The 26,869-nt window shown below is 39.3% G+C and overlaps 1 pseudogene; it reads left to right on the top strand.

Moving 5' to 3' along the window:
• Positions 1–18,566: 18,566 nt before the first annotated feature.
• Positions 18,567–26,869, top strand: part of LOC139315987 (lymphocyte antigen 86-like) — a 51,808-nt pseudogene continuing 43,505 nt past the window's right edge.

Below are 26,869 nucleotides of genomic sequence, written 5' to 3'. Positions count from 1 at the left end.
CAAGAGTATGGCTGATTTCAAAGAGACCCTGTGTTCCATTATATCCTCTGCACATATTTGAAACAAACTGACCTTCTGGCAGGGGTGAAATTCAGCAGGTTCTGACAGGTTCTGGAGAACCGGTAGCGGAAATTTTGAGTAGTTCGGAGAACTGGCAAATACCACCTATGGCTGGCCCCAGAGTGGGGTGGGAATGGAGATTTTGCATATCCTTCCCCTGCCACACCCACCAAGCCACATCACGCCCACAAGTCACGCCCACAGAACTGGTAGTAAAAAAAAATGAATTTCATCACTGTCTTCTGGTCTATATATCCTAAAGAAAATTCACCTGTACTTTTGGGGAATAATACCATGAATTCTGTGATAGAATTCTTGATTGAAAAACTACAGTTGTCAAAAGCATATAAGATACATAAGTTAGGATAAAACATACTGGAGAGAAAATCCATTCAAATACATATTAAAACACAAAGATTTGTTTGGATTAGCTAGGAAAAAACAAACAAACACAGGTTAAATGAAGCAACACAAGCCTATGAATGAATAAATTCATGCTGACACTGGGAAATAATATGGCTATGGTCACATGAGAATGACTAGGATAGTAAATATTCATAAATTGCCCTCCTTTTTAAATTATAATAATTATAACAAAAGTATCAAAGGCTTGATGACAGAAGCAGAAGGGAAATAAGCCTCCCACACACACAAAAATTCTCTGTCTTAAATATATTTTGTCAGCATTTTCCACATATTATGTCCATAGTTGGTAAATATCTTGAAAACAGAAGATGGACATTTTAGGTTGTACACACAGCTCTTGGATTTCCTGCCATGAAACGGCACTTTGACGGCATTCCTGGGGGATGCTATGAAATATTCATCAGCTTCAATTTGTAAATGGCCTAGCAACATACTGTGTAAATGAACCTCGAATAAAACAGCCACATTAAAATGGAAGGCAGCTACAAACAACACGTGTTTTGAGAGCATGGACAAACGGCAAACACAAACAAAAGGATTTCTGCTTAGAAGAAATCATGAGGTCAAACTACAAATAATGTCTTGGCCTGTTTTCTTTGGAGGTATGTGCTAATACAGCTGCCCACAACCAGATGCTCCTTAGTGTACAGCACCAGGAACCTTGATTATTGGCAGGGTGACAATGTCTCCCAAAATCAGAAAATAGTGTACCTGATATTGTTTTAGTCCTTTCTCTATAGGCAATTTTATTCATCTACGCTGGGTTAGAGAATCTGTAGATGTGACTGACCTATAATTGCCAGTCATCCTGAATGTGATGGTAATAAGGATTCTGAGTATATTTCATCAACATTTGGAGAACTACAAGTTCATAATTCAGATCCTTTTGTGAAGCGTACTAAAACATATTCATTCCCAGCCAACTACAAGCTTAAATTGTAATGAACAGTTATCTGCTCCTTGTCTGTCCTTCCTTTTTCCATTTCCTCTCTTCCTTTATCTCTCTCCTTTTGAAATTTAAATTCCTCAGAGCTGTGTCAACTCTGTAAAGCATGCTGCATATTATGAAAATTACACAAAAAAGATTATGAGGACCTATCAAATGCTCCAACACTGGAGATTTTTGATGAAGAGATTGGATAACCATTTGTCCGAAATCGTACAGGGTTTCCTGCTTGAGCAGGGAGTTAGAGTAGAAGACCTCCAAGGTACCTTCTAACTCTGTTATTCTGCTTCTGCTTCTTAAAATTAAAATAAGAATAAGAACATATATTACATGCATATTTGAACACAATTTCTTTCCTTTTTTAAAATACAACTTAATGTGAAAACTTTAAATGTGAAACCATAATGATTGGCTATGTCTTGAGCATACACAACATTTTTCAAGATCACCTCTTAGTTTATTATCTTTTCAAAGATGAAAATTACCTCTTTCAATACCTCTTTCCTTTTAGGATTATTACCTTTTCCACTATTACCACTGCATAAAAGACATTTATTATAAATATGTTTATAATATTTATAAAATAATGTTTATTTATTATAAACATTAACCAGTGGTGAAATCCAAATTTTTTTACTACTGGTTCTGTGGCCGTGGCTTGGTGGCAGTGGTGAAATCCAAACATATTTACTACCGGTTCTGTGGGCGAGGCTTTGTGGGCGTGGTGTGGCTTTGTGGGCGTGGCTCGGTGTACATGGCAGGGGAAGGATACTGCAAAATCTCCATTCCCACCCCACTCCAGGGGAAGGATACTGCAAAATCTCCATTCCCACCCCACTCCAGGGGAAGGATATTGCAAAATCCTTTCTCACCCCACTCTGGGGCCAGCCAGAGGTGGAATTTGCTGTTTCTCCGAACTACTCAAAATTTTCGCTACCAGTTCTCCAGAACCTGTCAGAACCTGCTGGATTTCACCCCTGACATTAACCTATTTCTGAACACGACTACATCCAGGACTGCAGATTGAATATCATTGAATTTCCACAGGCATACCATATTTCTTTTGATAGCGTTTCTTTTTTTACTTCTTGGATTGTTTACAGGGATGGGTTTTCTCTCAGATTTAATTGAATCTTACTTGCAGATGCTGAGGTAGGCAAGGAGGTGGCCAGGTCTGCAAAGCATTCCTGCTATTCTCAGTACCCTTATCAGAATAATCCATTTCAGAGAAAAGAGTAGAACAGCAAAGCCATTTCAAAAACCTGCCAGAACAATCTTGGCAATCCATGATATGCAGAGGCAATTAACTTCAGCCAGTTTGATCATTTGTTACTAAGGTAAATATATATATATACAAAAGTTGGCTGAGTGCCCCAAACCCTAGCCTAAATCAAATCAGAATTACATCAGAGAGACAGTTAGAGATAGGAAGAGGGAGAGAGAGGGACGGAGAGAAAGGGGGGGATGATAGATAGATAGATGGATAGATAGATGGATAGATAGATAGATAGATAGATAGATAGATAGATAGATAGATAGATAGATGGGTGGGTGGGTGGGTGGAAGAGGGAGGGAGGGAGGGGGAGAGATGCTGTTCACCCCCAAATGTGTTGGGAAGATATACCTTTAGTCAATACTCATTGTACAATAATGCACTTGCCTGCAAATAATAATGCTAAAAGGTGGATTATAAGCAAACATCACCATCTGGTGGCTGATGAGGAAAAAATTCTGACCTTTCTCTCATCTGCTGTTATGAATATGGTCCCACATTTTTTTAGATGTCATTTTAATCAAATGGCAATATGGTGATTTGCCATTTTTCAAATATCAATGCACAAATATTGACCCCGGACTCATCTCAGTCTTCTTAAATAAGATGAAAGACAAGTAGTCTCAAACCTTTTTTTTAAAATCAGGAAACACTGACAATAATAACCCCCAATAGAGAGAATATTGGTAATCTGTGGGGAACCACTTTTCCTGACCTTCCTTCCTTCCTTCCCTCCCAAATACATATTTGGCATTAATTTCTCACACATATTCTAAAATTATCTTGAGAGTTAAATAGAGAAATAAAAAGACCATTGTATCATTTGGTGCATGACCAATCATACATTTCTTCTACATGGCACCTCTGCAAACCAGTCACTAAAAAACAACACTGGCATACGATTTTGTCCTCATCTCTTGCTTCTGGACTTCCCATGAAGTTACAGAGACTGGCTGTGGGAATCAGGAGTCTGGACTAGAAAGACAGTCCTGTAGGAGTTCTTCATATATTCTGTTATATAGGTAGTCCTCAACTTACGACCACAATTCAGCCCAAAATTTTTGTTGTTAGGTGATACTATTGTTAAGTGAGCTTTGCCCCATTTTACGACCTTTCTTGCCTCAGTTGTTAAGTGAATCACTGCACTTGATAGGTTAGTAACCTGATTGTTAAGTGAATCTGGCTTCCCCAGTGATGTTGCTTATCAGAAGATCGCAAAAGGTAATCACTCGATCCCGGGACACTGCAAACGTTATAAATATGAACCAGTTGTCAAGTGTCTGAATTCTGATCACATGATCATGGGGATGCTGCAAAAGTCATAACTATGAAAAATGGTCATAAGTCACTTCTTTCAGTGCTGTTGTAACTTTGAATCGTCACTAAATGAGCTGTTGTTAATTGAGGACTATCTGTACTATTAAGAAATAAGCTGAAAATTCAGAGTTATCTTAGTAAAACTTGATGGCTTCCTTGACTAAAGAAACTGATTGGAAGAAACAATCAAATCCCAAAATGAGAGGGATCAAATTAATCAAATAGCATATTTGACTAAGCATCAGTAGAGGTAATCCTCAAGGTATGACCATAATTAAGCCCAACATTTCTGTGGTTAAGTGAGACAGCCGAAGAGGTTGTAGGAAAAAAAATGCCTTTAAAAGCCTCTGACGATCCCACCTGATTTGCCTGATCGTCAGAGGCTTTTAAAAGCATTTTTTTCTGCAACCCCTTAAGGTTGCAGAAAAAATGCTTTTAAAAGTAAAAAAAAAAAAAAAGTTGGCCACGCCCACCCAGTCACATTACCCCCCCTACCAAGCCACGCCCAAAGAACCGGTAGTAACAAATTTTACATTTCACTACTGGTTATAAGTATTGTATTCTATGATGCTGAAAAAAATCCTTGCTGCTACTCTGGCAAAAACTTGTGTGCGATCATTGAAAAATTATGGAGAGGTGATGACACAGCAGATTTTCAGATGAAAAAAAATATTTTGTTTCTGTCTCCAAAAATGAAAAGGAGGTCATTGCTCCTGTAACACTGCTATTGATTTTGGAAAAAATTCTAGAGGAAGTCATTGGAAGACTGCTCTATTGACATTTTAATAACGTGGTTATTAACATAAGAAGTTAGCTTGGAGTTTTCAGGAATAAGTTTCACAAGGTTAACCTTATCTTGTTTTTGAATGAATGATTTTGTGAGGAGATTGGGAGAATGCTGTAGATGTAAGATATTTTAATTTCAGCAAAGCATTTGAAAAATATCCCATGACATTTCATTAGCAATTTAATTAAGTAGTGCTGAATGGATTGTCAATTAAATGGACACATATCTGATTAAACATTGTACTGAAAAAGTGCTTATCAATAGTTCCTCATCAAAATGGAGGAGGGATCCAAATGGGATGATCTAAAATTGGTTGGGACAATTAATAAGCTAGAAGAAGAAGAAAAATAAAATTCAAACAATCGTGATTGGTTAGAAATGGGCTGAAATAAAATGAAACTGAATAAATGGAAAAGTATGGATTCAGAAAACAGTAAGGCATAACCAGGGATGAAATGCTCCTAGTTCAGACCGGATCGCCCAATTCGGTAGCGATAGAGGCGGGTGGTTCGGAGAACTGGTAGCAAAAATCCCTGCCCCCCCTCCCCATTGCCCAGCTGAGCCGTGCAATCATCATCATTTTTTTTAATTTTTAAAAGCATTTTTTCTACAACCTCTTTGGCTGAAGAGGTTATAGAAAAAATGTTTTAAAAAGGAAAAAAGGCCTCTGCCAATCAGGCAAGTCAGCTGGGATCGTCAGAGGCTTTAAAAAAAGAAAAAAGCCTCTGCCGATCAGGCAAGTCAGCTGGGTTCGTCAGAGGCTTTAAAAAAGCCAAAGAGGTTGTAGAAAAAAATGGTTTTAAAAGTAAAAAAAAAAAGTTGACCACGCCCACTCAGTCATATTACCACCACCACCACCAAGCCACGCCCACAGAACTGGTAGTAACAAATTTTACATTTCACCACTGGGCATAACTGTACTTAAAATAGTTGATTATAAACTGATTATTTCAAATTTGCAAAGCATTGGAAGAGATATAGCTCAATTAACTGACCCTGGCTATTTCCACATGGTTTTTTTATATACAGCTATTGGGAGGCAGAGCTAAGGTGGTGACAGCACGGAAGCTTTCTTGCTTCCACTCAGCCACCAAAATTTTTATATATATAATGTAAAAAAGCAACTTTCAAGGAAATTGTGTGACCCTTGTAAAAGATGTGCTTTAAAAGTTTAAAGGAAAATACTTTATTTGCAATCCCATGCACTGCAAAACACCTCTCTCAGCCTTATCAATTAAGAGTCAAATATGTAACTGTGATTCCATTAATAGAATTCTATCTTCCAAATCAGGAGAAATAATTGTTTTACTTTACTTTGTACAGACACTGTGTCAAGGGCTCAGAGAAACTGAAATAGTTTCAGAGAAGGACAGCAGGAAAAGAAATGCAACAAAAAGAAACTGAAGGAATTGTGAAAGTTTAGCTTTGGAGGGTGGATATGACCTCTTCAAAAATGTCACTGAAAAGAAAATCAAGACACGTTCTCTTGCATTGCTCAGCGTCCAGGATTTAAGTTACAAGAGGGCGGATTCTATTCATTTAAAAAAAAAACCTTTCCATTTGTAAAAGTACTTTAAGGCTGTAGTCATTATCCAAACAGGTGAGAGGCTTTCCTTTATTGGCTGTGTTCATGTAAAGACTAAACAACTATCTGTCAGGAATGTTTCAATTTGAATTCCAGCATTGAGCATCTATGCTGGACTCATTGGTCTAAATTATTTATTTATTTATTTTGTCAAGCATGTAATAGGTAACAGATATAAGTATAAACATGATTATGAATACATGAAATGGATACGAATAAAAGGACAGGGATGGTAGGCACGCTGGTGTGCTTATGCACGCCCCTTACAGACCTCTTAGGAATGGGGTGAGGTTGACAGTAGACAATCTAAGGTTAAAGTTTTGGGGGTATAGGGAAGAAACCACAGAGTCTGGTAGTGCATTCCAGGCATTGACCATTCTGTTACTGAAGTCGTATTTTCTGCAATCAAGTTTAGCGCGGTTTACCATAAATTTGTATCTATTGTGTGCTTGTGTATTGTTGTGGCTGAAGCTGAAGTAGTCATTGACAGGTGGGACATTGTAGCAGATAATTTTATGTGCTACGCTTAGGTCTGACCGAAGACGGTGAAGTTCTAAATTGTCTAATCCCAAAATTTGAAGTCTGGTGGCATAAGGTATAAGTCCTATCCATGTACATGGATGATGTATATTTCACAGAGCTGTGTACATATTCTATTTTCAAATTTTCCAGCCCTCACCTAGAATTATGTTCCCTCAGAAGGTCAGAGAGGACTAGGAACATCTCTTTAATAAAAAAATTATTTACACACATTGCTTAGTCCAAGCATAAAGATAGGGATTCTCATGATTAACATCCCTATAGATCCTTGTTCTATAACCAATTCATCGGGTAACCCATAGTGCCACCAAATTTTTGACGGACGACAGCATCAGCCTTCTGCCTCCTTTTCAGACATTGTTTGAGTTAGGTTTACTTTCTGATACTGATCTCTCTTATTTCATCTTCTTGACTAGGAAGAACAGGCAAATAATGGAAGAAAGACAAGATCTCTCTGATCATCACCTATCTTAGGTAATCTTAATTACCTCTGATCAGGTCCTAAGAAATTGTGCAGTATTCTCACAATCGCCTTACATAAATGTTAGAGCCAAGAATTAACAAGCTAGAGAGCTTCCCTTGACTACTCCATACCCATAGCCAGTATTAGGAATGTGATATGTGTTCATATTGCTGAACCATGCAAGTGCTGTTGTGCTGGAAAATAGTCTGTTCCACCTGGTATAACAAGGAAGAAGTTGAATGGATAGGGATTGATCAGGAACACTGATGATGTAACTTTTAATATCCACTAAACAGTCAAACTTCTGCCCCCATTCATAAATATAACTATGTAAAGGTGTGCAGAAGAGGCAGACCTCTGATATAATGAGGCCCACACTTGAAGCCAGCCTGTTCTCCCAGCTCACTAAACCTTATTGAAACAAATCTATACCCTTTGCTTTTGCTATCATGCATCATTCAAAACCTGAAATAGTTCGTGCAAACAAAGGAGAAACTGTGGTTTGTGCCTTACTTTATGGGTAGGTTATTAGAAAGATAACAGAAATGTTTGAGGAAAGGAAGAATAGAGATGGATGGGAGAGAAGAGCAGACCAGTAAAGAATGAACAAACCTGCAAGGTCGATAATGATAAAGAAGCATAGGATTTTATAATCGTCTAGAAAGCATAGAATGGTTAAGCAATAGACGATAACCACAAATTATTCAATGCCAAACTTGGTAATTAATATTTCTCCCGTGGGTAGAAAAACTCAGTCAGGACACCACAATACTCTTTCACATTTACACCATTGCAACTTGAACAGTAACTGTCGTCTTAAGCAAATTTGACAAAGTATATAAGCTGGATATTAAAATCTCCTATTAATGCTGGTCTCCGGAGCCTTTGCCTCCAGAACAATAGAATTTGCAAAACCGTTGTATGCCATCATGAATAGCAATCAAAAAGCTGCTGCAGATTACGATTGCAGACTGTAAAAAATGGCCCCTTAAATTCTCACTGATTCTTCAAACATGATGTCTCCTACGATAGATGATCTTGATATTTAAATACCAAATATCCACTGGTAGGATTTTCCCTGCTCAAAACACTGAAATGAATTCCCTTCCTGATAAGAGTTCTTAGTCTTGCTGTGAATGGGAAAGTAGATTTTGCAGATTATTTATTTAAATGGGCATTTGTTTGTGGATGGCGGTTCCCCAAAGCCTTGTACACTGCCAAACAACAGCTAATTTAATGCAACAACTTAAACTCAATTTATGGACTACAAATAAAAGAACACTTTTCCAACAGTGACCACAGCATGATAGACTTTTGTCTCAATATACGCCCTTACAAAAGTCACCATAATAATGGGATACCCAACTACAACTTCAAAAAAGCCAACTATGATCTCATAGACACCGACCTCTCATCTCTTGATTGGCAAATTCTATTCTCTAACTGTAACATTGCCAAAGACCATTATAATATTTTCTTGCTCAAAGTCAATAGAGTTATTAAACTATATGTACCACTAATCACCACCAAAACCAGGAAAAACAAATTACCTATATCAATAAGAAAGCTCCAATCCCCCAAAAAAATCCCTCTGGCGAAAAAACAAAACTGGCTATGTAGCTAACTTTAAAAGACGCTACAAAAATATATGCCACCAAATAAAGACTGAATGCACCAATTACCACATCAAAAAGAAGAAAACCTTCTGTGCACAAAATCCAATCGCACCTTCTATAATTTTGTAAATAACAAACTTAAAGACTCGAGATCCATCCCACCCCTAAAAGGACCTAATGGTAAAGAATGCAATGATGAAGCAGTTAAAGAAACTTCTTTAACACATTCTTCAGCTCAGTCTTTGTTAACAACAATGGCTCATGCCGAACATTCCCTAGTCATACCACTAATGACTACAAGGATCTAACACAAATAGATTTCACAGAAGATAATGTTGAAAAGTCACTATGTAGACTGAAACCATCTCTATCTATTGGGCCTGATGGACTATGTGCATACTTCTTTAAAAAGTTTTCACTGTTATAGCAGAACCCCTAAGCATAATCTTTGAAAAATCTTTCAGGACCAGCTCCCTACCCAACCTATGGTCACTAGCCATGGTTATCCCTATCTTCAAAAAGGGAGACCCCAGCCTAGTCAAAAATTATAGTCCAATCTCTTTATGTTGTGTCACCTCAAAGTCATGGAATCAATCATCAACCAATCCATTACCCTCCACCTAGAAACAAACAACCTACTCTCTAATAAACAATTTGGTTTCAGAAAAAAATTATCCTGTAATCAACACCTTCTACACTGCAAAAACATATGGACTACAAATCTTGATCAGGGGAAAGCAATAGATGCAATTTACATAGACTTCTGTAAAGCATTTGATTCAGTGGTACATGACAAACTACTTCTAAAACTAAAACCCTACAGCATCTCCAGACCCCTCCATAATTGGATAACTGTTCCTGTCAAACAGACAACAAATGGTCAAAATAAGGAGCACTCTATCAAATTCTGCACCTGTTAATAGCGGTGTCCCCCATGGCAGCGTTCTAGGAACAACACTCTTCATATTATACAAAAATGACCTTTGTGATCATATTATAAGTAATTGCGTTCTCTTTGCCGATGATGTTAAACTATTTAACACTACCAACAATGCTGATAACCTTCAAAAAGACATTGACTTTGTGTCAGAATGGTCAAACAATTGGCAACTCCAAATCTCAACCAACAAATGCTCTGTCTTACACATTGGCAAAAAGAATCAGAACACAAAATACAAGCTAAGTGGACATGACCTTGTAGATGACCCTCACTCTGTCAAGGACCTTGGAGTACTCATATCAAATGATCTAAGTGCCAAAGCCCACTGTAACAACATCGCTAAAAAGGCATTAAGGCATTAAGGCATTAAGGGTTGTAAACCTAATCTTGTGTAGCTTCTTCTCCGGTAATATTACACTACTAACCAGAACATACAAAACATTTGCAAGACCAATTCTCGAATACAGCTCATCTGTCTGGAACCCGCACTGCATATCAGACATTAATACAATTGAGCGCGTCCAGAAATATTTCACAAGAAGAGTCCTCCACTCCTCTGCTCACAACAAAATAACTTATGCCACCAGACTTGAAATTCTGGGTTTAGAAAATTTAGAACTACGCCCCTTCGGTATGACCTAAGCATAGCTCATAAAATCATCTGCTACAATGTCCTACCTGTCAATGACTACTTCAGCTTCAACCACAACAATACACAAGCACACAATAGATACAAACATAAAGTGAACTGCTCCAAACTAAATTGCAGAAAATATGACTTCAGTAACAGAGTTGTTAATGCCTGGAATGCACTACCTGACTCTGTGGTCTCATCCCATTTTTTTATATTGCACTAAATCAGGGGTCCTCAAACTACGGCCCCTGGGCCGGATACGTGCAATGAATGTTTGTGTTGCTGCAGAGAGTCTTCCCCTTCGGGATCTTTTTGTGTGGGTCGGAGGGGGACAGAAATTCCAACTTCAGCCTCCTGGTATGGGGCTTTGGGCGAAGGCTGGAGGGAAGTGCCGCTGGTGGCAAAGAGCTGGAGGACCTTGTTCCAGTGGGATTGCATCATGGCTTGGAACTGGCTGACCATCTCAGCCCGCTAAGCTTCCAGGTGCCAGTACCTGGCCTTGCACTTCTGCTTGGAAAGCCTATGCTCATAGTCCTCAGTGAGGTGCTTCTGCTGAGCCTCCTTCTTGGTCAGATCCAATTTGAACTGAGCTGTTTTGCCAACTCTTTCTCATGGTGGCTGCTTAGTTCCAACAACTGCTTCCTGTTGGGGCCCTAAGGAGCCCAGGCGAGGAGGCGAGGAGCTGGCCATGCCCACCCAGTCACATGACCACCTAGCCATGCCCACCCAGCCAGTCATTAGGCAGATCATAATAGTGGTCCGTGGGATTTAAAATTATGAATTTAGTGGTCCCTGAGGTCTGAAAGGTTGGTGACCCCTGCTGTAAAGCACTGTAAAATGATATATATCTAAGTGCTATTGCTATATAAATAAAAGAAATAAACCTTTATCAGAAGGAGATTTATCACAACATTATTTCTCTTAAATAATTGCCTCTACTTTGAGGAAGTTGTCAAGAGATACAAATAATGGCATGATGGATGCCTTTGGAAACTAGTCTAAATGTTACTTCTAGCTTTGGAAATGCTATTTTGCAGGCGGATTTTACCCCTTTTATAGGTTTTTCTCTCTCTTCTCTTTCTTTCCTCTTTTCAGTAATTCTTTCCCCTTGTTTTATTTCTACCCATTTTGTTCTTCCTGTCCTGTCTTGCCCAGTGTCATAATTCTCTTTTTCTTCTCCTATCTCCATCCTGATAGTTTTTCTTATTATTTGCTGTTTCCTTTGGAGGAACAGGAATGAAGATGAAAAAGTACATTTGTATGTTTCTCTATGTGAGTATAGTTTAGGCACAGAGGGATCAATTAATGTTTCAGAGGAGGAACCTTATTTTACAGATCATTAATTATAATCACTAATTATTCATTCAGTTCATCGGTTTGTTTATTTTTGTTTGTGCTTGCCCTTTTTAGCACAACTCCAGGGCTGGTGTAAACTGGAGTGGGTAATCCTAGATTGACAAGGTAGAGTTATTGGGGGTTGATCAGAACATTTGTTTGTGTTTATCATGTTAATCTCCCTGCTCTTGTATTGAGGGAGGCCCATCTTCAACTCAGATTCATCTTCCTTTTGGCAGGTTAGGTCACAAACACATCTAAAAAAACCCCAAACCACAATCGGTATAATGCAAGGGGTCATAGAAACCAGGGTCATTAACTACGGTGACACTGACCAAGGGAGCTGCTATATTTCAGATTTGTCTTTTTCAGAGGCCAGGGCTTAGATTAAACGCTGTCATTTAACGTGAAGTATCACCCAGTGCTATTTCCAGAAATCAACATCATGGCAGTAAGAAGAAGGATATCCATAAACTTCAAGGTTCGAAAATGGCTTCCAAATGCATCTTTAATAAGATTATGTCCCAGATGGTTTTAGAGATCATTTGAGACACAAATCAGACTTTGTCAATATAGAACTACTTATAAAGCCCACAGATATCTGATTATACATAGGATGACATCGGATTAGGTAGCTGTCGATCAGAGGTGGGTTTCAGCAGGTTCTGACCAGTTCTGGAGAACCGGTAGCAAAAATTTTGAGTAGTTCGGAGAACCAGTAGTAAAAATTCTGAAACCCATGTAACCTTCCCATGGAGTGGGTAGTGTTGGAAGAAATATCCTTCTGGGTTCTGCTCCAAGTGGGGAAACAGACACTGGAAACATGGAGACTGCTTAGAAAGATGGTTTAATGGTGGACAGGATCACATGGCTTGAGTTCCTGAACAGAAAAGGGGCAGATACAGTAAATCCTCGAGTTTTTATGCTCTCTCTGGCTTTGCATTTCTTGGGGCCCCAAAAGAGTATCCTGATTGGTTGTCAGACTCCCAGGGGGTGAGGGTCTTAGCTAGTCTTGCTGGCTGATGGTCACATGTGCTTCCCAGATCACATGTGGTGAGTTTTGGTTGCTAGATGGGGCCCATTGTGTTAGTTTCTGTTCCTATTGTGTTGCAAATGTCCTTTGACAAAGGATTGGGTTCCTGCCTCTGGCCCATTAACAAAGGGTGGGGGGCAGGAAGGTGGGAGCTGCTTTGTCTGTAAAATATGCTTCTCCATTTCTCATCCAGGGAAATATAATATTCTGCCTTTTTCATATTTCCTAAAATATTTCACTCTTCCAGGAAAGGGGTGGGTGCTAACTTCCTACAGTGGGAATGGAGATGTTACAGTATCCTTCCCCTGCCACGCCCACCAAGCCATGTCACACCCACCAAGCCACGCCCACAGAACCGGTAGTAAAAAAATTTGAAACCCACAACTGCTGTGGATCCTATTTGGAGGAGATCTTTAGGTTGTTACTTAAAGATCTGTCAGTATGAGCATACTTGGTTATCTTAGGTGGACAAAGATTGTAGACGATGGACCTTTTTCTTTTGAAACCAAACACAAAAGTGTTGTGTTCATACAGGCAACTGAAGGATACTACCTAAAGTAAGCACAAAACTTCACCGCAGACTTTTGTATGGGGGAAATGGCAAATCAAGAGGAAAGGCCTCTGCATGGCTATCATTCAGATCCAGCTGCAAAACCACCAATTTTTTATTGTTTTTAAATTATTTTTATTGTTTTAATTGTTTGTATAGTTTTGAAATTGTAAGCCACCCAGAGTCATTCCCTGAGATGGGGTGCCTATTGCAATGAATGACTCTGAATTGAATGAATGAATGAATGAATGAATGAATGAATGAATAAATGAATGAATAAGCAGAATAGAAACTGAATAAATGAAATTAAGGGGGGGAAAGAACAAGCACGAGCCCAATTTGTCTTTATGAGGAGCATCTGTTGGGATTGTTTTCTTTTTTTGTAATACTTGTAACACGTTATCCTTACAGATTAAAATGTCTCTAAAAATGAAAAAAGATTTTTGGATTTGGTACACTAGCTCATAGACAAGTCTGTTTAATTACAGCAACAGTCACTTGATCGGGCCATTATTGCCTGGGGCAATTGTGGCTAAATAAAGGATGACCATGATGAGTGAACTTCTTGTCCCCTTCTTGTTCTTCATTTTGTTACAGTCACATTGCAATGGGGACTCAGTGTACCAATTCTAAAACAGGGAAATCCTTGAACTGGGCTGCATGATTACACTTGTTGGCAGCTACCTCTTAATTTTTACTGAAGAAGTCCACACTGAAATAAAGGTGATCTCAGTACAAACAAGCACTTTATAAATGTTGTACCAACTCAGACACAGAGCCACTGCTAGAAAAAAACAGTTTATCTAGCCCAATGCCTGAAGTGGCACAGCTACCCGGTTCAATATGCTTCGTTCCTCAATAGGAAATAGAAGAGGAAGAAGGGGGAAAGCATTTGGTATGTCTATAACAGGGGTCCCCAACCGGCACTGGGCCACGGTATGACCGAAACCGTGCCGCACAAACAAGAGAAGCTCCATCCATGGGATGCAGGCAGCACACGAAACCACACCCCTCTGGTCCCTCTGGAAAAGTCTTACATTTGCCTTTAACTCTGATATCTCAATCAACACCTTTTTTTTTTTTTTTTGCTAACAGATGCATTAAAAATAAATACCCCTGCATTTCAAATGAAATTTTTATCAATTCTGGCTCTGAAACTGTCAACCAAAAATGAATATTGTAGATGTAACAGATAGGATTCTGTCTTACTTCTGTCCTACTTCCAAACAACACCGTTTAATCGGGGAATGGGATAGGGGTGTATATTTCCCCTAAAAGGGAGGCAGAAACTCAGCCCCCACCCCACCTTTGTCAATGGGCCAGTCTATTCAATATAACAAAGATCTACCTCCTTCAGGCAGAGCCATAATAGGAATTGCCCAAAGCCAGTGGTGGGATTCAGCCAATTCGCACCACTTCGGGAGAACCGGTTATTAACATTCTGAGCAGTTTGGCAAACTGGTTGTTGGAAGAAATCATTAGGGCAGAGAACCGGTTGTTAAATTACTTGAATCCCACCACTGCCCAAAGCCCTTTCATCACTCAGCAAGACTCAAACAAACTCAACACAGAGACAACCTAAAAAGCTAGCAATGACTTTTGACAGCAGCCAATCAGGATACTCTTCCTATGCCCCAGGAAGTTCAAAGACAGAGAGGGTATAAAACCCAGGGATTCTCAGCATCTCTTCCCTTTTTGCCCAGGACCTCAAAACTATGTGGTCCTGTCCACCATTAAGAACCATCTTTTCAATCAGCCACCATGTTTCCAGTGTCTTTCTCCCCACTTGGAACTGAACCCAGAAGGATATTTCTTCCAACAGCATAAATGATCATTTTTAATGATCCAGAGTGTCTTAGCTAAGCTCCCAACAAGGTTAGGGCTAAATTCATTCCCCAGCCCAGCCCTCTCCTCTCAGGAAGTAAATCATCAGATTTTCTTTCAAGGAATGGTTTCACACTCTTCATTCCCAGGACTGAGACAATAGCCCAGAGAAGCCCCGAGGAAGCAGAACCTGTCTAAAAACCCCTATGGTTGCCTCCACAGTAGTTTTCATCATCCTGGGTCATGGTAGGGTAAGAAGTTGCAGAAAAGAAATACTTCATTTACACACAACCCTTTGGTATTGTTGGAAGAAAAATCCAGTCCAGTTCCAAGTCGGGAGAAAGAGGCTGGAAATAAAATGGAGGCTGATTGGAAAGAAGGACTGTTTATTGATGAACAGAACCAACAACAGCATGTAGTGCTGGGACAGCTGACAAATTTGTTTGATGAGTACATGTATTTTTATAGGGTTGTGAGATGCTGCTAGGGGGTTGCGCAATGTAGTAAGCCTGGTGTCTTTTGCTATTCTAATGGTGGTGGGTTAATCCTAATATGTCCTAAAGGTCATGTCGTGTTCTTAGAATTTGGGTGGAGGATGTAGATTTTAATCCCAGCAACTGGAGCTGAAGGTGTTTTGCTTGTGAATAGGCTGACCTGGATTTCTTAATGGGCACAAAATATCCACCTCTAAAGACTTTGGGCATCTGCTGGAGGCTATTGGGGCTGCTTTCTGCCTTTGTTAAGATGTTTCCTCCTTTGGGGAAATATAATATTCTGCCTCTTTTAATATTCCCCAAAATATTTCATTCTCAAGGGGGGGGCTTCCTACAGTATGTGGGGGGGGGGAATCCACCTATAAACCATCTATGGAGACTCTCAATCGTTCAAGTCATAGTTGTTCCAAAGGCCTTTTCAAAAGGCAACTGGACATCTTGAGCTTGTGCCACACCACAGCAACCCCCTCCCAACTCATGTACAGCCTGAGCTGGGTTTTCCAGGGCCTCCAGCATCTCCTTGTGATGCCCCCATGCTCTTTATTTGGGATTCCTTCTGCTTCCCACATAATGACTTTTACCTGTCTGTAGTTACAAGAACAATCAGGACTGCCCGGGTTTCCCTCACTAAGCATGTGGTGTCCCACTTTATGACTGCATTGCTTAATCCTCTTGTTATTTTAGCTTGTATAAATTTTAATGTTTTATTATTGTAACTTTTAATAAAATTACATTTTTTTAAAAAAAAAAAAAGGTCCATTGGTCCATGGAAATGAAGGCAAGCATTCATCATTAGTATATGATGCCATACTAATGTCTGCTGCCATCCTGTGTCCAAAAGTCTTTTCTTCTGTCCTTTTTTTTTTTTTTGCTTGGTCATATTCCATTCTTTATAATATCCCGCAAGAAAAGCTATATAGAGACTTTTCTCTGATAAGAATCTTCCATGATTATTGAAAGGTAGATAGGACATAAACCATTTCACTGGAAAGTCTTGATTTGATTTTTTTTCTTAAGGATCAAAATAAACATTAATACATTAAAAGCTTGAAAAAGAGTTTTTCTTCTATCTAAACATGGACTTGAAATATATTTGGCAGGGAAAGAAGGTGAGGATAAAATTAAAGTTGATACAAGATGCTAAAATGAGGGGTGGTTTTGGTTTACCTAACTTGGAACTTTACTATCAAGCAACAAGTTTGATGTGGATTAAGTAATGGATAACTTCGAGAAATACTAGATTATTGAATTTAGAAGGACATGATTTGTTGATGGGGTGACATGCTTTTTTATGGTATAAAGGAACAAAAATACAGGGGTACTTTAGAAGACACCAGATACGAGAAGCCTTATTGTTGAATTGGGAGAAGGTTAAAAAACATTATTATTTGAAGATTCCAGTCTGGGTATCTACAATTGAAGCTTTTTCATATTCAGTAGTATTTAAAAGGGAACAAATTATTAGATATAGTGAACTATTGGATGAAAAGGGTGAACTCAAATCTAAGCAAGAACTAGAAGATCAGGGATGTAAGATGGATTGGTTTTCATACATGCAAATACGTTCTAGATATGAAGATGATCTTAAACAAGAAGGTTTTTTAACGTTTTAACTAATTTAGATAAGATTCTAATGGGTTCTGATGATCATGTAATTAAAAAATTATATGGATATTTATTAGAGGTAAAATTGGAAGAAGAACAAGTTAAAGAATCAATGATAGCATGGGGGGAAAATTTTGGTCATGGTATTGATTTAGCGAAATGGCAAAAATTGTGGTTGCATAATTATAAAATGACAATGTCTACAGCATATAAGGAGAATTTGTATAAGATGTTTTACAGGTGGCATTTACCCCCAATGAGGGTTGCCAGAATGTTCAAGAATAAATCGGAGAAATGTTGGAAGTGTCATCAGACTCCAGGATCATATTACCATATGTGGTGGACATGTGTAGAAGCTAAGAGATATTGGACTACGTGGTTGGAAAAAATGATAAAGAGACATATTGACTTTAAACCAGAGATATTTTTATTAGGGATCTTACCAGAGACATACAACAGAGAATTGCAATATTTAATTGTGAATGTTTTAACAGTGGCTAGAATTGTATTTGCCAAAAATTGGAAAGGAGAGAAGATACCTACTGATGAAGAAGTTATTAAGAAAATGATGGACTGTGCTGAAATGAGTAAATTGACATTTGAAATAAGAGAACAGGAGGACAAACAATATTATTTCATATGGGATTTGTTTTATCAATGGATAGATAATAAAACATGGAGATGAAATATGAAATATGAAGTCGAAGTAAATATAAAATATGTAAAGTTCTTTTCTATGAAAAATAAGCTTTGGTCATATATTGATATTTTGAAGATGGGATTGAGCACAAAAGGATGTTAACCGATCGATACACTGTCTGTAATTGTTCAGAATGATGATGGTTTTATGTTTTGTTTTTGTTTTAAAATAAAAAAAATTAAAAAAAATAAATAAGCATGAATACATTAAAAGCTTGAAAAAGAGTTTTTCTTCTATCTAAACATGGACTTGACATGTTGGTGAGGAGCCTATTATGGATTCTTCATTATTAGCAGAAACCAGTATGAAATTGAGTACAGAAAATAACTAACCTGGCTTATCTGCATTTATATTAGAAAGAGGAAGTGGGCAGGCTAACTATCAACCCTGACGACAAGAAAGGCACCATTATTACACAGACTCTCCTCCACAGAGATCATGAAAGCGCTCCAGGTTCTTCCTGTCCTCCTTTCATTGATTAATACCACCATCAGCATCAACCTATGGCCTACAGACATAATCTGCAAGAACAAAAATTTGGAAGTGAGCTACAGAAGCTGTGGTGAGAGCTCATACTTCTGTTTAACTTTTTACAATGACCTTGTTTTGTACTAATACCTAGTGCAGTAGATTGCGCAATAGACTGTTTGCTGGACGTATTTGATACTTCAGGTCTGGATGAAGACTGATTTGGGGCAATTCTCTTTCGGCAGATTTCATTTCCATGAGACTAAAAAAATATGAATAAGACATGATTATGAGGACCCCGATTGTTGGGGGCAATATGCTGACTCCGTAAAACCGCTTAGAGTGGGCTGTAAAGCACTGTGAAGCAGTATATAAGTCTAAGTGCTACTGCTACTTTGTATAATGGTAACAGAGAATAAATAATGTGTGACAAACCTGCTCATTTTAACCTTATCGTATATTCTCCCAGTCTAACATTTCAGAATCTATTCATATATTCTCCAGTCTAACATTTCAGAAGCATTTTTAATAGAGAAGACAAAACTCTGATCTGGTGAATGGAGCTTTAATGCAGATTCATCTTACGCGAACCAACACCCACCCCAAATACTCAGATTCATCTTACACTAACCATCACCCCCACCCCCACTTGGAATGGTGAGAATCCTGATTTTTCCGTCTCCTCCGCCATCTTCTTCTGCCCCTACCTGAGTAATAAACAAGGCAGTGGGGACGTTTCCTCAAGTCATGCAAATCTGATATTTCCCTTTTCAGTCAGCCTGAATCTGCTTTAATGTGTAACTCAGGAAGGGGCCCTGTCATCAAAGGCGAGTCGCCAGGCTTCCCCCATGCAGTGAGCTTCTTAGACTGGCAGCACTTCCCATAGACAGTTGGTTTTTCTAATCTGCTGGCAGAGAAAAGGAGCAGGCACCTCTGAAATGAATGAAAATGAATCTGCTTGGCAGTGCTTCTTTCCAAAGCTTTCCAGCTTGACTGGCTCTGTGCCTCAGCTGCGGCCCTGATGCAGAGGGGATGAAGAGAATGAGCTTCACGGACATCTCATTCTTCTTTCACATGCCCCAAATAAAGAAAAGAACTGGAAATCAGGCTTCTACATATCAACTATTTTGTGTTTAGCTGAAATGTCATCTAATTCAAGTGAATGCAATCTTACGTTCACCAACTTGGAAACACGTCTCACTGAAATTCATGGGATTATTTCTCAGTAAACAAGTTAAGCTCAAGATGTTCATGCTTTTGTAAAGTGTTACTAGCAGAGCCTGTCTTCAGAAAGCTGGAGATTTACCCAATATAATAAATTTAACTTTGGGACTCAGTGTTTCTTGTATGTAAGCATATTGCAATGGGCTAAGTTTTTTTAAAATATTTTTTAAACTCTACAGATTGGATACTGAATACATAAAATGCACAAACTGACTTTAAAGTAGCCTTCAATTTATTGGGTAATGTAATTTGTTCCTTTAATCAATGGGCATTATCAAAATGACTGTAAATTATCTTAATGAGTCACTATTGATATACTGAGTTTATACTTGATTGTTCAACTAGAGAGCGGTAGCCAAGGTGACTAGCAGTAATAAAAATAAAATATAGAAAGCCACTTTATTTAAAATCATAATAAAAAGTGTTTGGGGTTTTCTTAATTAAAAACCTACAATTATACCACTTCAGTTTATTCACCAAAGGGTGGTCAGAACAGAAACGGGTCCATTTGTGAGACAGTGATAGTCAAGAGAACTTGTTTAAAAAAAATATGTTTTTTAAAAAAAACAGCTAGAAGCTACGTCTCCCTAACCTCCCAATGTATTAGAATTACAAACCCTCAAATTCCCAAATGGCACAGTTGCTGCAGTCACAACAGTTATGGACAGCAGCCGCCACAGATGGTTACAAATCTCCCTGCTTCTCCCTGCTCTTATATCGGGGGAGGCCCATCTTCAATTCAGATTCATCTTTCTTTTGGCAGGTCAGGTCACAAACACGTATTTAAAAAACCCAAACATATCGAACCAAACCAAACCAAACCGCAATGGATATATGCAAAGGGTCATAGAATCCAGGCTCATTAACTATGGTGACACTGACCAAGGGAGCTGGTATATTTCAGATTTGTATTTTTCAGAGGCCAGGGCTTAGATTAAACTCTGTCATTTAACATGAAGTATCACCAGTGGTGGGTTCCTCCCGGTTTGGCCCGGTTCCCCCTATTCTCCAAACAAGCAGAATAGAAACTGAATAAATGAAATTAAGGGGGGGAACAAGCATGAGCCCAATTTGTCTTTATGAGGAGCATCTGTTCGGATTGTTTTCTTTTTTTGCAATACTTGTAACACATGTTATCCTTATTGATTAAAATGTCACTAAAAATGAAAAAAGATTTTTGAATTTGGTATACTAGCTCATAGACAAGTCTGTTTAATTACAGCAACAGTCACATGATCGACCCACAATTGCTTGGGGCAATTGTGGCTAAATAAAGGATGACCATCATGAGTGAACTTCTTGTCCCCTTCTTGTTCCTCCTTTTGTTACAGTCAGATTGCAATGGGGACTCAGTGTACCAATTCTAAAACAGGAAAATCCTTGAACTGGGTCGCATGATTACGCTTGTTGGCAGCTACCTCTTAATTTTTATTGAAGAAGTCCACACTGAAATGAAGGTGATCTCAGTGCAAACAAGCACTTTATAAATGTTGTACCAACTCAGACACAGAGCCACAGCTTAAAAAAACAGTTTATCCAGCCCAATGCCTGAAGTGGCACAGCTACCCGGTTCAATATGCTTCATTCCTCAGCAGGAAATAGAAGAGGAAGAAGGGGGAAAGCATTTGGTATGTCTGTAACAGGGATCCCCAACTGGCACTGGGCCACGGTATGACCGAAACCGTGCCGTACAAACAAGCGAAGCCCCATCCATGGGATGCAGGCCGCATGCGAAACCACACCCCCTCTGGTCTGCGGAAAAACCTCTCTCCACAGAACTGGTCCCTGGTACCCTAAAGGCTGGGAGCCACTGCTCTATAAACAATTAGGTCTTAGTGGTTTTGCTGGGGTAGGGACCCTTTAGATGCACTATGAAGTGTATAAGCAAGAACACTCTGACTCACATCACTAAGTGGAGATATTGTCTCCAAAGTCTTGCTCTTGTGACAGTATAGAAAAAGTGTGTCCAACCAGTGGCCCATAGCCCAATGAGGCCCTGGACAACTATTAATATGGCCCCCACAAGATTGTAAACTTTTAATATTATTTATATGTAAATATGCATTAATTATATTATATATTGTATATGTCAGTGATGGCTAACCTTTTTGCCGTCGCGTGTCAAAAGCGGGAGGGAACAGGGGGGGTCATGTGTGCACGTGCCCACACCCATAATTCAATGCACCCAAACCCCCCCAATCCATGCACGTGTGACCCCCCGCACTCCCCCAGCTTTTGGCACACAATTGCATGGTGGACCTGGTAAGCCAATTTTCACCCTCCTCAGGCTCCAGAGCCTTTCTAGGAGCCTGAGGAGGGCAAAAACAGCCTTCCCCATTCTCCCTCAGAGGCCCTCCAGAGGCCAGAAACGGCCCATTTGCTGACTACTGGTGGGCCCAGAAGGCCCGTTTTTCACTCTCCCCCGGTCCAGAGCCTTTCTAGGAGCCTGGAGAGGGCAAAAATGGCTTCCCCACCCCCAAAGAGGCCCTCTGTTTCCCGACTTCCAGTCCCACTGGAGCTGAGCTAGGGCAACACTCACGTGCCCACCAATATGGCTCTGCGTGCCAACTGTGGCACGCCTGCCTTAGGTTCGCCATCATGGGTATATGTGGCCCAGACAATTCCTCTTTACACAATGCATCCCAGACAAGCCAAAAGGTGGGACATGCCTATAGAGAGTAATTTAGCAGAGTCAGAGAAGGGAATTCAATTTGCTAATATCTTGCCATCATATGTACATAAGCAAGGTTTCCCTAAATATGCTTATAAGGCTACAAATCTCTTTTTTCATGATTATTCGTTTAATTTTAGAAGATCTTTAAAAAGATCTTTAAAAACCAAGAAGAAAAACAAAGAAAAATGAGACTTATAAACATTACAAGATTAAATAAAAACCCCACTGTATATTAAAATAACTGATATCCATTTATAAATTCAGAACATTATTACAAGTTATATAACAATTAACAACAGCAGACAGTCTAATATGAATTATAAATCACAGTGAGAAATTATCAAAAAAAATTATGTCTAACCTAAGAATTAATTCTGTTTTTATTTTGCAAATCAAAGGTAAGCAAAAATTTTAAAGCCACATTTCACAGTTCATCTTATAGAACTGTAATCCAAGCATGATTTCTCAGTTGAATTCTGTTTTCCAAAGGTTCTTTGAGGGAGAAAAGGAGATTTTTTAAAAAATAAAGATGGCACCCAGAGCCACTCAGTCAAAGCCTTGTTCTTTTTTATGTGCGGTGCATGCAATGTACATAAAAGAAGCCGGGGCTTCAATAAAAAAGTTACGGCCATCATCTAGATATTTTTTTTCATCCTTTCATGATATCAATACTTTGAGGTAGTCTTGACCAGGAAACCAAGTCCACTCCTTTAATTAGAATTATATTTATAGATAGACATTTTAGGAACAGAATCTTGAAAGCCTAAACTGTGTTTTTCCTTATATCCCAAAGAATTTGGGCAGAAACAGACTGAGTTTCTTCCTAATGTTTTGTTTCCCAGACTTAAGCATGTTTTTGTACATATTCTTCTAACCATCTTTGCATAGGTTCTCCAAGGTCACCCCTGGGCCTCTCTACCCATGGATACCCTGCCCACACCACTTGATCCTTGAGGCAAAATACAAAATTGTATGTGCCTTCTCCTTTCCATTTAGAAAGTCAAAGCACCTGAGGGTAGGACAAGAAGCAATGGGTGGAAACTAACCAAGGAGAGAAACAATTTAGAACTAAGGAGAAATTTCCTGACAGTTAGAATAATTAATAAGTGGAACAACTTGCCTGCAGAAGTTGTGAATGTTCCAACACTGGGAATTTTTAAGAAGATATTGGATAACCATTTGTCTGAAGTGGTGTAGGGTTTCCTGCCTGGGCAGGGGGTTGGACTAGAAGACCTCCAGGGTCCCTTCCAACTCTGTTATTCTATTCTATTCTATTCTATTCTATTCTATTCTATTCTATTCTATTCTATTCTATTCTATTCTATTCTATGAGCCCAATTTGTCTTTATGAGGAGCATCTGTTGGGATTGTTTTCTTTTTTTGTAATACTTGTAACACGTTATCCTTGCTGATTAAAATGTCTCTAAAAATGAAAAAAGATTTTTGCATTTGGTACACTAGCTCATAGACAAGTCTGTTTAATTACAGCAACAGTCACATGAGCGAGCAACAATTGCCTGGGGCAATTGTGACCATCATGAGTGAACTTCTTGTCCCCTTCTTGCTCCTCCTTTTGTTACAGTCAGATTGCAATGGGGACTCAGTGTACCAATTCTAAAACATGGAAATCCTTAAAATGGGCCGCATGATTACGCTTGTTGGCAGCTACCTCTTAATTTTTACTGAAGAAGTCCGCACTGAAATAAAGGTGATCTCAGTGCAAACAAGCACTTTATAAATGTTGTACCAACTCAGACACAACTACCAGATTCAATATGCTTCGTTCCTCAACACGAAATAGAAGAGGAAGCAGGGGGAAAACATTTGGTATGTCTATAACAGGGGTCCCCAACCGGCACTGGGCTACAGTATGACTGAAACCATGCGACACAAACAAGCGCAGCCCCATCCATGGGATGCAGGCAGCACGCAAAACCACACTCCCTCTAGTCGGAAAAACCTCTCTCCGTGGAAACGGTCCCTGGTGCCCAAAAAGTTGAGAACCACTAACTAGACTAGACTAGACTAGTGTTGAATAGAATAGAAAAAGGAAAAAAAGGGAAAAAAAGAAGGCTGCTGGTGCTGCAAAATTACCTACACTGTCTACGTGCAAAGGGGAATGCCACAGAACAGTTTGTCACTGTTCTGTGGACAAATCTGCTAAAATTAAACATAGCATCTACATCAGTGGTGGGATTCAAAATTTTATACTACCAGTTCTGTGGGCATGGCTTGGTGGGCATGGCAGGGGAAGGATACTGTAAAATCTTCATTCCCTCCCCACTCCAGGGGAAGGTTACTGCAAAATCCCCTTTTCCTCCCGATCAGTTGGGACTCGGGAGGCAAAGAATAGATGGGGGAGGGGCCACTCAGAGGTGGTATTTACCGGTTCTCCAAACTACTCAAAATTTCCATTACCGGTTCTCCAGAACTGGTCAGAACCTGCTGAATACTACCTCTGATCTGTATCTCCACAGAATAACAGAAAAGAAAAACTACAAAACATACAAGTATAAAATTATTCTGTATAAGGAAGTCAGAGAAATTTCTGAGATTGATCTATGGGGCTGATATTTAAAGGGAGATCTGAGAAGGCCAACTATCCTGGAGGGTCTGCCAAAAAGAAATTGAGGAAGAACTTGGAAAGTTGGCGGGCTTCTTTGGTGGTCCAGTCACATCCTGAAGAGGCAAGGTGCTTCCTGTTTAAATTTCAACACTGGCATTGCAGAAGTGACATTTCAGGGCAAGCTGCAATGAAAAGTCTGGTCCTCCACATTTGCTTCTACTCAGGAAACTTGGTTGCTTAACCGAGTTATGATGTCAAGAGGACAAGGGCCACAGGCTTTGAATTTCCTTCCCTGTTGAATCTCCCAGACAGAAAGCCGAGTGATCCACAGAGATCACGTCCACAGGAACTGTGAACATGATTGAATTGAAAGCAAGTTTAAGAAATATCTTTCTGGTGTTTTATTATCTACACTATTATAAATCTTATCTAGACTACTGTAAAATCAATCACTCCTGGTTTGTATCTTATTTTTCTCTGCAGATCCTCTGCAAGATGTTGATTTTAGAATTGACAGTTGCACTTATGCCCCCGGCAAAATTTTTACCATGCGATTAGCAACTTTTTAAAGTAAGTACAGGAATTCACTGCTCTGTTGTGCTGCATCACAGTACAAATGGGCAGTTGTTCAATGGTTAAGAGACTACTTTGGGTCCTGAATTAAAATTATCAGCTACAAATTATTTGTTTTCTCATTAGATTTTGGTTCTAAAACAATTCTGTGCAGCTGACAAAATCAAAGAGAAAACAGAATAAAAACACAGTAAATAAACATATGTCATCCAATTGGTCCGTACACACGTGTACAAAAACTTCATTCAACACAGGGAGGGGGGCAATTCATCCTAATCCAAAGCCTGGGGGAAAAGCCAGGTCTCAAACAGTCCAGCCTTGCTAATTTTTGGAGTTCAGTCTGTGGATAATGATGACAAAGATGCAGTAGTACAGAGAGCACCAGTTGCACATTGTCTCTTAACATTGTTTGCAACCAATTCAGTCTCTTAAAATCTGAAATTAAAGTCCATTTTTATTAATTTGTTTGCTTAAATCAGGTTTTGAAAGGTGACTAGGATTTGGAAAACAGAAAAAATGTTTACACAATGTACAATTAAGCTTTGGAATTTGCTACACTGGATGTGGTATGGGCTACAGGCATGGCTGGCTTCAAGAAAAGATTGGGCCAATTCATAGAAGTCATAGGCATCAATGGCTATTAGTCTTCCTGGTAGTGTGACTGCCTGAAGGCTTCCTTCAGGGAGACTGGTTTTTTTCAGATCTAGCCATACCTCCTACCTTGACTTACCAGATTTCAGTTTTGTTCAACTCTGGTCTTGCAAGAATCAAATAGGTTTTTAAGCCAGTCTGAACCACACTATAATTTTGTCTCAAACATGAAAATTACTGGGGATGAATTTTGTACTTGTTTGATCAAAACCAAACTCCTACTACATCCCAAATGTACCGCATAGCTCCCAGCGACCGGTAAGATCCCACAGAGTTGGTCTCCTCTGGGTCCCATCAGCTAAACAATGCTGGCTGGCAGGCCCACAGGGGAGGGCCTTCTCTGTGGCTGCCCCAGCTCTCTGGAACCAGTTACCTCCTGAGGTCCGGATCATCCCCAGCCTATTGGCCTTCCGAAAAGCGGTGAAGACCTGGCTTTTCAGGCAGGCCTGGGCCGTTGATCTTGCTCTTGCTTGATACCATTCATGGCGAGATCCAGACATGAATGGTATGAATGAGTTTTAATGTTTTTAATTTTTAAATGTTTTTTATTAGGATTTTAAATGTATTGTGAGCCGCCCTGAGTCT

This window comes from Pituophis catenifer, unplaced genomic scaffold (genome assembly GCF_029215685.1).
Source record: "Pituophis catenifer annectens isolate HBS135680 unplaced genomic scaffold, rPitCat1.0.hap2 SCAF_3, whole genome shotgun sequence".
Taxonomy (NCBI): domain Eukaryota; kingdom Metazoa; phylum Chordata; class Lepidosauria; order Squamata; family Colubridae; genus Pituophis; species Pituophis catenifer.
Note: the sequence above shows the minus strand (reverse complement) of the source record. Positions and strands in the feature narration are given on the sequence as shown.